General features: G+C 40.8%; 1 protein-coding gene across 7 annotated transcripts in view; it reads right to left on the bottom strand.

Annotated features, from left to right (window-relative positions):
- The window catches only part of OVCH2 (ovochymase 2), a 36806-nt gene extending 22256 nt beyond the window's left edge, over window positions 1-14550 (bottom strand). For 6 of the 7 annotated variants that reach the window (XR_012634520.1, XR_012634521.1, XR_012634522.1 and 3 more), the window contains exon 1: window positions 317-552. The gene's annotated coding sequence lies outside the window, so the exon portion shown is untranslated. Of the gene's footprint in view, window positions 1-316; window positions 553-14321 lie in introns of those variants that run through there. The other variant, XM_074918041.1, reaches the window with a different exon arrangement.
- Between the last annotated feature and the right edge of the window lie 367 nt (window positions 14551-14917).

The raw sequence follows: 14917 nt of genomic DNA, 5'->3' as shown, positions 1-14917 counted from the left end.
TATCATTCCAGGTCTAATTCAAAAACTTCGAAGGCTGCTTTCCTTCATTAATTCGCTTGCATTTTGCAGGGACAAAACAAAAATCAGTTCCAAGTACAGCAGAGCTCCCTGATCACCCACCACAGTGACACCCTTTGGAATGCTGCCATCCAACAGGACGATATAAAACCAAGAAAACACAACCTCTGCAGTTATAAGTGATGCTGTGCAAACTATATCTGTCACGTTACTGATGAGAAACAGAAACATCCGGCCCAATTACAAAGAGAGAAACAATCAGCCCATTTCAAATTTATGGCAGAGAGGCAACACTTACTGTGCAGCAGCCAAAGAGGTCAGAAAGAAAAAGCATAGAAGGGCACGTTCTGTACAACCTGCTCCTTATCTGGGATGGCAAAACTGAAGTGCAGGCTTTCTTGTCCTACTATTCTTTGTTCTCCTCTTTTGCTAACTATCTTTCTCGTGAAGCTGTTATCTTTATCCTGTATGCAGACAGAGGCACTAATGACTTTACCTACTTCGCCCCCGGATAGCTGCTACTGCACATAAAACCCGTGGCTTTGGCAGGCAGCACTGCCAGCATCATTCCTCAAAGGCAGGCAAAGGTCAGATCTTACGGACTTGATCTCCATCCATGCATTTGCTCTGAATCTCCACGCAGAGCTGGCTTTGTACCCTGTTGGCGTCCTGTACCTTTGTGGTAAGAAAAACAAAGCCATTAAATCACTAACTGTCCAAAATGGCCTGATCTGTGTTTTAGCAGATAGAGACAGTCCCTAACCCCAAAATGAGTGAGTCTGGCCTGCCCCTTTGTTTGCTGGGCACTCGGAGAATAAAATGTTTGTAAATCAAAGTATGCTTGATGCTGTAGAAATGTATATAGCTGCTCCTTCTTATGAGGTTATTAAAAAATAAACACGCACACAAATCAGTTTAAGACAAAGAGAAAGCAAAGAACATAGATAACATTTATCATCAGAACTTTACAGAATGGTTGCTCAGTTCTTCTGGTTTTGAGGGGTTTTTAACGGGGGTTGAGGGCTGGAGGGAAGGAGTGCAGGCTGCTTTTCAGTGAGGGCTAGTGGACCACTGAGATGGCCAGACTGCGACACATGAAAAATCACTTTCTGTTCTTACTAGAAAAGTTGCTTCGTGTTGCTCCTCCCATCCAGGGAGGAAGGAAGGTGGAAAACTTACTCACCTAGTGACAATGTGAAGTTTAAGAGAAGAGGGAATGAGGAGTGAATGACCAGGGGGAAGGAGGGTAAACCAAGCAGCAAACTCTGGTTAGTAGTTAACCTGTTAGAAGATCAGTAGAAGAGACACTTAAATTAGACTGTTTTGTGTTGGGTTTGGTCATGGGTTTGTTTTGCTTTGTCTTTTTTTTTTTTTTTAAACACAATGAGCTATGCTTTCAAGGGTCACTGATCACATCCAAACAGTTTGCAAGGTCCCTGCTGGAAAACCCATTAGCTCGATAAAATGAACAGTTTCATATTAGAAACAAGATACAATATCTCGAAATACTAAATTTCTTAAATCTTATCATTCATGTACTACATTTAGAAATAAATGTATTTGTTATTGCAGTTATTAACTGAAAGCAAATTTAGTTTTAATAGGGATTAAATGTACTTGTTTTGCTAGTTGTGCATGAATTTTGATTTTCCAACAAACTTATTTTTCACCAGCTTTAGCCTACAGTAATTCAAGTTACTTGATTCAAATTACGCCCAAGTTTGATGTAACAAGAAAATCAAGTTTCACTCCCAAGATAAGCCCATTATTGTCTACCATTTCCCTGAAATGAAAGAAGACCATTAAGATGCATATAAAATACTGAACAGCACCAATTTCAGTATGTTTAAAACGCCACCACCACACATACTCCCTTCTTTCAGCCAAAGCCTTCATGTTACTTCAAAGATCAACATATTGAAAAGCTGAGGGAATTACCACCTTGAAACTCTCAATTCCTAGAATCAAAACATTATACAACTCAACTCACAAATATGTTTTTCCCTTTCCCTCTCTAAAATATAGTCTCATCTCAGAGCACAACCTTGCTGTTCTGCCCTGTTATGCCTTCAGCTGGGATTCATGTACTTTTTTAGACCAGCAGAGATCATTGATAAATTCACTTGACCTCCTGCAAAAGACAAACCACAGAACTTCACCTCAACATTCCCACATGAATCCTAGTTAAGCTAGTTTTATTGTTTAGGATTATAGCTAGGTTTGGGTAAACACTGCAAAAAAGATCTGCAAGCTAAAATTTTGTAGCAATAATGCTCATAATACTATGCATCTTTCTGAAAAATGAAGAGAGCCATGATTTTTCAGTCGCTGGGATTTTTTGGGGAAGCAAAATGAAGCCTGAAAATTAAGCAAATAAATATTTATAAAAAGGTCAGAGACAAAAGTTTAAAGCCAGTCGCACTTTGAACCTATTTAATTTCCATCTATTATTAAAAGCAGTGCTGATGATTGGTTGCTACTACACCAAGGACAAACAGTAACTGTTGAAAACATTCAAGGAAAATGCTTCACAGTGAGCCAAAAAAAGGATGTATGTTCCCACAGTGCTTGTAGGTTCAAAACAGCTTTAAACCAACCCAGGTTTAGGCTGATACCAAGGGCACGTGTGCCCCATCTCCCACAAAAGTCCCTTCTGCTCCCACTCCCCCTAGGCTAGCCGCAGTTATGGTCAGGCTGTGTGGAGAGCTGAATACTCTTTTTTTCATAACTGGATTTGCTTTTATAGCTGGATTGGTTTTTTGATCAAAGCTGTTACTCAAAAATCGAATGCTAGTGTCAATGTGAAGGAGAAGGAATGAATGCATGCACTAGCATGCATGTTGATTACAGTCTCGACTTACTCTGTCTAAAACTCACTCTGGTCGAAGTTTCATGGTTGCTTTAGAAATTTGAAATTGTCTTCCCCTAAAAAAGACCCAGAGTTTTCAGTTCTGTCCCAAGCTTTGTTACAACCTCCTATCTAGTTCTGGTTAGTAAACATGTCTCAGCCAAACATTTTGCAATATTTAAGTACCAACTATCACACTCTGGGGATTATGAAGTCCCTTTTCTTAGGGCGTGAAGATCCCTAAAAGGGCAAAGTATCTTTACAGACTTTTAGCAGCAGAGTTAAGCACGAAGTTAAAAGATAGAGTCACCTAGTGACTCCATAGTTCAAACAGGAAAGTTGCTACCACCCCTGCACAACTTACGTCCACTCCACATCCTCCCAAGTATTAGTCAGCCTAATATATTGGATTCCCTTGGATGCAGGCTGCTTTCTGAGACTTTGTGCTTTTAAGATTTCCTCCCCCGCTACCACTGCATTCCCATTCCAGCCCTCCACATAACAGAAAGGGCCAGTGTTCTTCCCTCACAGAGACATTTAGTTATGTTTTATTGCTTCTAATTAACTAAAGTAAGGACTCTGAGGAAGCAGTAAAACAAGAAAGGTTGGCTTTTAATAATGTTTTTCCTTCAACTTGCTATATGCTCCTAAATTCTTCAGTTGACCTGTCAGGGCACTGAACAAAGTGTACAATAGCAAGAATGTTCAAAAGAGTACTTGGTGAAGTAAGAACCCACAGAAACCCCCCCAAAGACACTGTTTCCCAGAAAGTTTGGTCTTTAATTCAGGCTTTTGGATATGGATCAAGATCTATTTGAGTCTCCTGCACAAAAAAAAAAAAAAAAGAGGAGCACAACTTTGGAGGAAAGGCACTAAGCTCTCTTTTTCATTACGCAGAGGGCAGTCTTTGCTGTACTAGCTAAAAGTAACTGGTAACCAAGAAGTAAAAGAAACATCTACTGGTTTTTTTTCCATTTTTCCTGCTTTCAGAGCTCACCAGCACGTGAGAATTGTATACACGGGCTCAGTCACTTGCATCTGCAATGTAATGCTATGACATACATTCTCCTTCTCCTATGGACAGAGATTTTACCTTTCAAAGTAAACAAGACCACAACCAAACAAGACGAACAATGTCAACAAATGCAAAAATACTGCAGGCTGTGAAAAGGACAATGTGTTAAGGTATAGGCCAAAGCTTCTCCTGGATAAAGACCAGCCTTACATCTCCAGGATAACTGAATAATTGGGAAAGGACAAATGAAGGAAGAGAAAGGGAACAAAGTTGTGCTTAGCTCAAGTATTTGGCCTGAATATCTCAAAATGCTTTTTAAGGAAAGACTGATACTAACGCTTTTCAGCTAAGGAAAATCTGGCATATGGATTAAGCAAATCAGTGACAGTCAGAAGTGTACGCTCGTTGCTTAGCTCCCAAACATACAGCATCCCCTCGGGAATGTTTTATTGCTAATGAAATGCAGAGTCTTTAGCACAGTGGCAGCACCTCGGTGTAAACGTCAGCAAAAAATGGAGGAACACTAAAGCATTAAATTCGTGTAACTGTACTATTTTATGCTAACATACTAGCGGTTCCTGGCTTTGTTCTGCAGGTATCTAGGCCCTATGTTTAGCACACGCTCACATCCAGAAGAATAAAGCCTGAAACGCAATGAACCTGAGCTCGCAAGGCATTGTACCACAGAGAAGTTATGATGAGCACAAAGGTGTGAGGTCCTGGCCCTCCTCACTCAGCGGGCACCTCAGCGATGTCAGATGTAAGGCGCTGGAGAACAGGCCGCCACTGCTGCCAGCTCTCAGCTGTTCCACACTGCTTCGGGCAGAGTCCATCCATCCCTCCCGCTACAGGCACTGCGTGTGTGGAGGAGAGCCCTGCGGATGCCTCACACAGCTAACTGCTGCAAGACAAGCACGCCAATTAACAAGCACATTTTTATATCATACCACAGTTCCACAAGGACACTTGAAATGATCCTAGTGCAATCTGCCATGATTTGGCTGAACAAACGTTCACCAAACAGGCCTTGTAGATTAGGAGACAATTTTTTTCCCCAAGAATGTAATTTCATCTCTTGGCATGACCAATGATAAAGAATAGAATGCTTTCCAGTGTAACTAGTTGAGCTACTTTAAAAAATTATACACGCCTATTAAGATTTATCATTTTTTCCCTCACCATCCTTTTGATAAGAATCATTCTGATAAGTTTATACTGACCATCTCATAGGAATAAATCTCCAGCTCACCTATACATGTATCAGCTCGTGCTCTGCTTAATGCTTCTCTCACCTTTGGGCTGATACTAGGAAATCATACCTGGACACACTAGATTTTCTACATCTAAACATCCATCCTGATTAAGCATTTCTATGATGGCTTTTTGTCATAAAACACAAACAACTCCTTCACGTAAGAGCTGAACATCAGCAACCACATTTGGTATGGCCTTTTGATGACTGTGTTCTTTTTTTATACCTGACACTATAAATGTATATACTGATAAGTGACAGATGCAACATCAAGTAGGAGAAGGGGCCACACAACCTCTTCTCTGTCATCAGTGTGAAACAATACAAGTGAGACTACAGTGCTGACCTGTCTCCCCTCCCCAGCTTTGGGCACTATTGCCCCTGATATACACTTGCCAGCAAGCTCCGATTAGATATTCTCTTCCAACAAGGTTCAAAACATCATAACAGAGTAAGGGATAAAAGGAGAATTTGCCTGCTTCATAAAGACATTCATAATAATCACATCACATCAACCGCATGTGTCTTATTAAAAATTATGCACATGGTCCACAATAAATCCAGCGAATTACTTGATTTTTTTGAGAGCACAGTGAATACATTTTAATGTCTGATTTTAACATGGGAGAAACATTTACAGTATTACAATGCATAAAGAATATGCTCAAAATACATAAATACACTCTCTCAAACAGTGGTGAGATGAATTCTTACATGTTTTTTCAGAAATATATTGGATATAAAAAAGTATGATGTGAGCATGGCTATGCTGGCAGTACAGTGTCTGTACTTCACATCCCACCAAGACGATGACATTACAGGACAGCACTCCAGGTGCCTGCTAAATTCACCACTGGAAGTCCAAAACTCTCGGTATCTTTGCACAGCCTGCAACAGCCTGTACCTGCACAGAGGGTACCACAAGGAGATGGAACTGAGTTCAAATGGTAGACAATCAGAGATGAATTTGTCAAACTAGCTTAAAAATCCAGGAAAAGGAAGTCCAATAGGAATCCATGTGTTTGCTTTGATCAGTCAGCAGAGACCAGCTTCCACCGTTCCAGAAAACTGGCACATAACCACAGTCTGTTTGCTCTTGGCCAGGCTTGGTCTCCATGACTAAATAACTTCTCCGCAGGACCCAGGGGAAAACGCAGTCAGCCTAGGGAGAATCAGAGAGCAGATTCACAGCCCTCGGTCTGCTGGTTTAGACTGAAAGGTCAAGCCAGAAAAGAGGAGAGAACAGTGACAAAGTAGCATGCTCATGAAGCTGTTTATATTGTGCCAGAACTGTAGAAAGGTGAATCTAAAAAATCTTCGAATTTTTCCAGGCTGAAATCTGGGTAGTGGGTTTTGGGTTTGTGAAAGACTCAAGATCCACAGTCCCCACTTTTAAACGTGAAAATAGAGACAGAGAGAAAAAGAGAACCTGAGAGGAAGACTGTAGCAATGTTAAAAACAGAACCTGTCTTCCCTCTACAATCTCATACTACCAGAGTCATGTAAGAGTGCAGAAAGCACAAGCAAAGTCAGCCCAAGCCCTTCAGAGAGATGGGGAAAGCTAAACCCAACAGGATTACTGAACGATGATGGGATGTTTCCTTTATTTATAATTAAAATACAGCCAGTCAACTGCATTCGTATTTATTCTTCTAGCTGCCCCACATTAATATGGAAACAGTAATCTTCATTGAAACTGAAGTAGGACGTGTTGTGTTCCGTTTTCAGCTCTGCCATAAGATGGCAGAGCAGCACCATTCCTGTCATGGAGGTAGTTGATCTACATCTGGTAGTTTGATATTGCCCGGTATAGTAAACATGCAGCCATGCAAGTAGCTGTAGAATTAAAAATCAATTGTTTCCCCTCTGTACCACAAAACAAACCTTATTCAAACCCAGTGAGATACCTAAAGTCGTATCAGAAAATTTAGTTAATAATCCTCTTAAGGATTTTATAGAAATAAATTTTAAACTGCTGTTATAATTGCAGAGAAGGCTTAAGAAAAACCAAAAAATTAGCAATGCTATCTAATCATAATAAAGAACCACATTATGAATAACGGCATCACACAGTTGGCACAGATCTTGCTGTATGATTTCTGCATGGCTTTTCCAGTTTTATATCTCACTCTCCATGTTGCATGTACAAGGGACAGTAAACTTAAGTAGGATTCATCCTAGTACAGGTACATGCACTGATACAAAGTCATCTGGGTCTAAGCTTCAGGTAGCTTGGAATTCAAGCTGAATAAATATCCCTATTTTCTCACTTTTGTAACTAGGCTCCTGCTGCCAAGCAGCAAAGTCTTAGCCAGCAGCTTCTATCAATGCAACTGCCTCCAGTATCTTCTGCCACAGGGGACCCGCTGCTTGGGTATTACAGCCAGCAATGAAAGCACTAGTCCTCTCCTTTAGGGGAAGATGCAGCATACGTTGTGCTACAGTAAGCAGCACATAGTAGGATGAAAGAGAAGTAGAAAACTTTTCTGTTGAAACTGTGGGGATTCCCCATCTCTGCAATGGCAGATGTAGCTCTGAATACGGAGTAGGAAATGAGAAGTGTGCCTCACAAAATATTCAGCACCTTGAATGTGCAAACACAACTGAAGTCTCTGCAAAAATGACCACGGCAAGGAGAAGAGGCACAAAGAGCCCAAGTGAAAAAGCTAAATAATAGAGCTACTAAAAAAGCAATATTGTTTTACTTAAGTAATGTGATGGTGCATACTGAGGAGACACGGATGCACGGCCATTCCATCACGTCTGCTTTGGAAGGGATTCCAACTGTCTCAGCAAGATTTGGCAAAGTCGATAGAGCTTGAGGGTTTAGATTACTACTATCACATCTCCAATGACAGGCCAGAGCAAGCTCCAAGCAGCATGTTGCAACAAAATTATCATGGAAGAGTCTTAATAGTTTAAGAAAATTAAAGTAGTTCCAGGGCCAATGTGAAACTTCAGTAGGGAGAAAACTGAACTATGCACAGGTCAGTTGTCTTGCAGCAACTCAGTCAAAAACTGGAGGCCTTTAATGAACATCACAGAACACTACAGGAACCACATTATGCTCAAAGACAGGAAGTGGCTTTTACCTTTCATCAGCAGATGCATGTTATTCCACACAATCAGCATTAGTTGAAGCTGCTCAATTCTTTCCACTCAGGACAACTGCAATACAGTCCACCTAAGCTAAGCAGGCAAGTTTTACTGTCAGCCCTCTTTCTTCAAGAGACACTTATTTCTAACCTAGTGGTAACGTGGCACTAGGAGACTGGTCAGTGGCTCAAAGCCATGTGAATTCAACAAATACAGACAGAGTGTTAATTAAAACAGGCTTTATTCTTGAGTTGGTGTAAACAGGAGATAGAACAAAACCACCTATAAATTCTGTACATGCTTGACTTAAGACTGCATTGTCATGGAGGTCGGCCACACAGTTGTGAGCAGTGCTGTGCTGATCATGCAAGATCTCTGGCCAGTTTTGAAAAAAAAAAAACAAACAAACAAAAAACCCCACCCAAAAAACCCAAACTCCAAACTAGACAGCAAATACTAACTCCCTACAGAAAGACAGCTGAAACACACTGAATAGCAGTGTTTCTTTCATAACTTTGTGCACAATGCAACCCTTTTTATGTAGGAAAGTGCCATGTCAAGCTCTCAGAACACTGCAGTTCACAAATACTGCAGAATACTGCAGTTTTGTGCCACTCTGTGCTAGTTTATACTGACCGGGTACACATCACTTGCTGCACTGTTCCTTGCCCTAATGTAATATGCATGGGGTGCATCACTAATTCATGATGTAGGAACTCTCAACCTCCTCTAAAGCAAAGGTCAGGGGTAAACTGCAGTTTTCGGTACCTTTTAATGCAAAGAAAGCCCCAACATAGAAAAACCTGAGTGGTACACAAGTGCACAGACAGATGGATGAAAGGAAGTGGGGTAGGATAGATAAATCTGCAACACAAGCACATCAAAGTTCAGTGAGGCACATCTTAACCTGCAGAGCAACCTAGCAAAAAAAAAAAAAAAAAGAAATACAAACCAAAAAGGGCATTCAGGATACTGAAATATGTATGGTGTTGAGCAGGAGCCATACCAGGGCTGCAGACTAAAGCCCGCCAGTGGAAGCACTACCACTGACATTCAGGAGGATCTCTCCAACAGGCAACTCCTTCAGTTTAGCAGCTCCTGCACATTTTGTATGCTTTTCTCCACCTCGAACAGAGCTGCTTTCTTGGTGCACTGTATTTCTACCTGCGATGCTAGAGGTCCTCCGTGGGCCTGGTATAGTCTTTGGAATCCTGAACTGTTCCCAGGTAGCAAGAAAGCAAACCAAAAGGTTTCTGCAGCTCTCAGTTTGCAGGAAGGATGCCAGATTTAGGATGATGAAAAGTTAATAATTCAAGTAGTCTCTAATTTTGTTATTGTTAAGGCAGGAAAGAATCATGCAAGAAACTTGTGGTTACTTAATAGGTGTGTTCAGTGCAAGTCATTTTTCAAACACCAGATAAATGAAGAGTTTAACACTGCAGTGCCACAAAGCCATCCTATGGACCAGGATTCAGCAACAAGCACAAGAGGCTTCTGGTTACAGTCCAATTTTCTGTGTTTTCACAGCCTTTATCACTTGTGAGCTGTGTTTAGCCAAGTTTTTCCTACCTCCTAGATTAAGTTAAAAATAAAGTTAACACGCACAAAGCAAGCGTCTAGACTTCATAATTGTGGAAAAACCTTGACAACAGAATTGGGCTTAAAACTTCTTAAAATTCTTATTTTTTTTCCAGTTACATTCACTCATTCTTCACTCTGAAATATCTGGTTTACTGTACAAAATTCTGTTACTGATACAATTAAACAGAACCAGAATTTCATCTCTCAATTACCATCGTGTAAGTGGCCACTGCAAAGGTCAGAATGGCAAAATGGCTAAATTAATCTAAAAACAGAGGGGAAAAAAACCCCACCATCAGTTCAGAACCTCTGAAATGCCACTCTTCTGTTGCACATTCTACACGTTTCTGACCATTTGGACACCCAGAAACTTCAATATGGAAAACTCCCCAGTTCGCTGAGGCTAATAATCTTGACTTCTTGGCAGAAAAACTGACACCAGAGGAAGCTCCATTTTGCCACAGCTGGACTGCTTACTGGCACCCAAATTTCCCAGCAAGCACTGTAGTCTTTGCTAGTGTTAAGCTCTCTACTATAGCTTATGATTCTTGAAGTAAAAAAACGCTGCTTTTGGAATTAAAGTTAGTTGGGTATCAAATCACTGCTGCAGTGTAGTTTTAATTGGACAACCTCAAACTGCATCTGAGCTGGGTTCTTTGCCTATTTATTTTTCCCTCTCAGGAAAATTCTCTTTAATCAGAACACTCCTCTTCCTCAACAAAATGTTAAGCGTGTGTGCGTGTGTGCACAAGAATCCCTGGAATGAGTTGGTTTTGCCATGCAAAGTATCCTTGATGCAATATTTATTTCAAACCTCCCCAGAAGACTCACTTCACTAGGTTTGTGCTCCTGCAGTTGAAATCGATGGCAGCAAAATCAGGCCTGGCCTGTTTGCCAAGTTCCACTCTGAAGGGCTTCAGGCTGCAGACAGAAAGTTTACTATGGAAACACCAACAGTCTCCTAACAACAGGGGCTCTGAGCAATGTTGCAGGAATGTGAACAACTTGGAGCTGATCATCAGAATTTCCTCTATTTCCTATCTCTGCAGGCAGAGCATTCAGAGCGGCACCAACAGTGACAGCCTGCACTATTACCGTGTAACAAGAGAGAGAAATAGGTGTGTGAAACAAAAGACTAAATACGTCTCAAGGCATCTAACCACAAGTGAAGTTAGACGACAGGCTAACAGCAGCCCCTGCAGCGGTAACGCTGTATTTGTCAGAAGGCACAACGGAGTTTTCAAAACCAGAGCACACAACCATTGCCGCCGACATGCACCCAATCTATCACTGCTTACCTAACAGTCTGTGGGCAACAACAGTCCTTTGTATGATCCCCGTTTTAAAACCTCCTCTTTTGGCTTGCTCGCTCTATTCAAATGAATTGTCAGTCCGTAGACTCACTGAGGCAACAGCATCTGCAATATCATTAATAATGGTGGATCAGCACTTTCACTCAATCACTGCTCAGCTGTGCATTGAAGTTTGCTCTAAAAATTAACTCTAGAACACAGCTCCTACAGAACTGTAGAAAAAACTAAAATTATTTCCCCCCCCCCCCCTCAAATGTGTGCAGTTACAAGCTCCCAGGCTGTTTTTATTAACTGGCAGGAGGAAAGTGCCTTTCATGGAATGCACCTGAACTTGCTTCTCTTCTTTCACCTTTCCATTTATTGCTACCTGCTCAAGCATGTGTAGAGTATTTTTAAGACTCTGATACCATCTCTCTGCAAGTTCATTTACCAGTTGTCAGGCTTTCAAACCCAAGGGTAAATAAACTAGAGCCTACACATCTTAACGCAGTCATCAAAGTAGTTCTTATAACAAGGTTTTTACTTTGTCAGTCTCTTTATTAATACTTTCTATTCAAAAATCAATTGTTCTGGAGAAGAACTTGTTAAAAATACATGCACCAGCTTCTCTATGTGCAGTAACTAACAACACAAGTAGAACTATAAGGCTCCAAACTGCACACTGCATTGGCCAACTAGAGATGAAAAACCTCTCTGTTCTGCCAAGCAGAGAAAATCCTCTCCTACACCTTGACCTGCAAGCACTGAAGCTTTTGCTACAAAGACTGACACTGAAAAGCCATTCATACATTTGTGTACGTATATGTGCATGTATACACACACATATATGCCTGTACAGTTTACACAAATAAGAAAATCGTGTAATTTAGAGGGTGATATTTATTTGGAAATAGGTAAGTTTGGGATAGCATTTTACACTTCTATTCACTGACATGGAAAATGTTTAATTCTATTACAGTTAGAACCGTCTGCCTAACTATCACAATACAGCTGGTGCACACAGCTCAGCACAAATCAGCAAAAGGTCAGAAGTTTAGCAGCAAGGAAGACTTCGAGCCTTCATCAATCGACCACCACCACATTTTACAGAGCATGTGCAGTTGGGGCAGGGAACTATGTAAATGATTTCTGGGAAACCATTTGAATATGCCGGCCTTTCTGGGAAAACTAAACTCGTGCATGTGTATGTTACTGCCTATATGGCCTGAGGGCTTTTAACTCTTGTGTGTGTGCCTTAGGGGGAGAGATCCCACACACCCCAGCATGGTAATAAAGGAATACCTGCTTAATAACTCAGGTTGTTGAGTTTTCACTACGTCGGTCTGTACACTGTTAAATTGATTTGAAAAGTATTGACTGTATAGATTTGCTTCAGTACTTTTTAAAACACTGTTTTGGTAGACACAGCACCACTTACAGTCTCCTGAGGCAAGCCTCTTTCCTAAAGAAGTTAACTGCCAGGTAAGAGAGATCTGGGCTCTGCGTTTCTTAGCTTCCAACAAAGAATTAATCTTCAGTCATTATTTTCTAAAGAAAAAGAGGTGAAAGAACAGGAGTGTCAGGAAATCTGCTACGCTAGTGTTACAGTCTGAGTACAAAAAGAGAGTAATTGTGCATCACTTCTCCAGAACACTGAATATTGCTTTTCTAGTAAGCTTACTAATGCACACAGTTCGGAATGTTAGTGCAGTTATCTAAGCACAGCTTACCAACTAACATCACATGTATTCAAATGACTTTAGCTCCAAAACAACCCAGACAGCAGCCAGGAGTCTGTTGTTCAAAACCTGCAATACAATCAACATTTAAGGTACAACCTTCATACCTTTTATCTTTCCTCAGATACTTCATTTTGGCAGAACAGCCTGAGACACACATCATCCTACACCAATTTTACCAATAAGCTATAACCAATGCCTGCAGGAGCAAAAAATCAGTGTTTGCAGTAACTTAGTAATGAGTGTTCACTTCCAAAACAATCTCTAAAGTGGTTATACTTTCCACCCCAAAGAAAAGGACAATGGCAGAAATATTTGAAGAGCAGCGATTAATCATCCACCTTCCATTTTAACTTTCGCTTTCCACTTCTCTTTCAGACAGGTGCAAATACTACCACATGCTATACAAGTTTTACTTAATCCAGTTTCCCATTTCTTTCATGCACACGCACTTCTTGCTTTCAAAAGCTAGCAGGGCAGAAGGCTTTAGACACATCTTGAGAAGTAATTTCTGCAGTAAGGATGAAATGTTTTGTCTGATTTTCCACATCTTATGTCAAGACACTGGTGACAACCCATGCTCCCCCACTTCAGCTTTGGTGCCCCCAATAAATCACGAACTTATCAAATCTATTAACATTTTAGCATCTAGTGTTGGTTTATATTTCAAAAGCCTCTTTTAGAAGCTCACCAGCTTAAGAGTATTTAATTCTATAGCACAGCATCAGTTGGCAGCCCCAAAGAATTTCCAATAATGTCATACCCAGCGTAGCTTCAGGTCTTCTCCTCAGACCAAACAGTGCTCTTTCACCCACCCAGCATGAAGACCACAGCATCAACGCAGCAAAGGACTTAAGAAGGCAGTGGACTAGTACAGTTTTGACGCAAGCCAAGCACCCAACAGATGGCACAACTTAGCACAGGCATTCTATATTTAGCCTTCTTGCAAAGCAGTTATGTTTTTAAAATAGTAATGGTTGTTTCCTCCCTCAGTTCCAAAAGGAGCCACGGATAGAACAGCAAATCAGAAGGCACAAACAAAAATGGAAAAGGAAAGACTGGCAGTATATATTGTTCTCTATACACATGTACATGCCTATGGAGATTATGAGACATGTACACACTAAACACTTTGGAAATTTTTCAAATTATTATACAATGCTTGCAAATTTCTATGTATGTTCATAACATGATTAATGCAACTGAGTAATATACTTTCAAGAAACTTGAGAACTCAAATCTGTTGCTGTGGATATACCCATTCTAAATAGAATTCTGCTGGAAAAGGCTATTTCCAGGGAACATAAACCCAGCAATAAACCAGAGGGCTGGACAGCAGAAGCCACCTGCACATTATACATAGTTTGATAAGTCCTATGAAATCCAGTAATTAATAGACAGCATAGTATTACAGATAGCCAGAAGTAAAAGCACCAGTAGTTTTTCACTTCACACATTTTACATTAGAAAAAATGATCACCTGTTAATCTTCAAGTTGGAGTGCCGACTGCGTGCACGTGAAATCACATCCACGTTTCCCCAGTGAGCTATGTCTGGGGATTTACACTAGCCTCCCAAGCTACCCAGGTGAATGATACTCAAGTACTGAGGAGACATCAAGAAGTTCTACAAAACCCAGAAGCCATCTAACATATTTGAACACCCACTAACACACTATATATGCTTCAACAGAAAAAAGAAAAATTGTTGCCTGCAATCAAATGAACTACGGCTGCAAAAGGCCTACAGCTGAGAACAAATGCTTTAATTAAATGCAGTGAAGCAGAGGAAGCAAGCAGTCCCTCTAAAAACAAGTGGTACAAGTCAGCGGGGGGGTGGGGGGCACATGGATGATGCAGAAAAGATGAAGTAGAGCAGCAAGTTCGCTGTGGGTCAGTGCAAACAAGCTGCTATTCAGAGGAACCTCTGAGCCTTTTCTGTTTTCTCCTCATGGAAACTTCTCAGCTGTACTTTTCTCTTACCTTAAGTCTGTGTCCACCTATGACCAACTTCCTAAGGAATCCTATGAAACTGCTGATGATGGAGAGAACAAGCAAAAGCTTCTAGACAAGCGAT

The sequence above is a fragment of the Athene noctua genome, chromosome 14 (assembly GCF_965140245.1).
Source record: "Athene noctua chromosome 14, bAthNoc1.hap1.1, whole genome shotgun sequence".
Lineage (NCBI taxonomy): Eukaryota > Metazoa > Chordata > Aves > Strigiformes > Strigidae > Athene > Athene noctua.
Note: the sequence above shows the minus strand (reverse complement) of the source record. Positions and strands in the feature narration are given on the sequence as shown.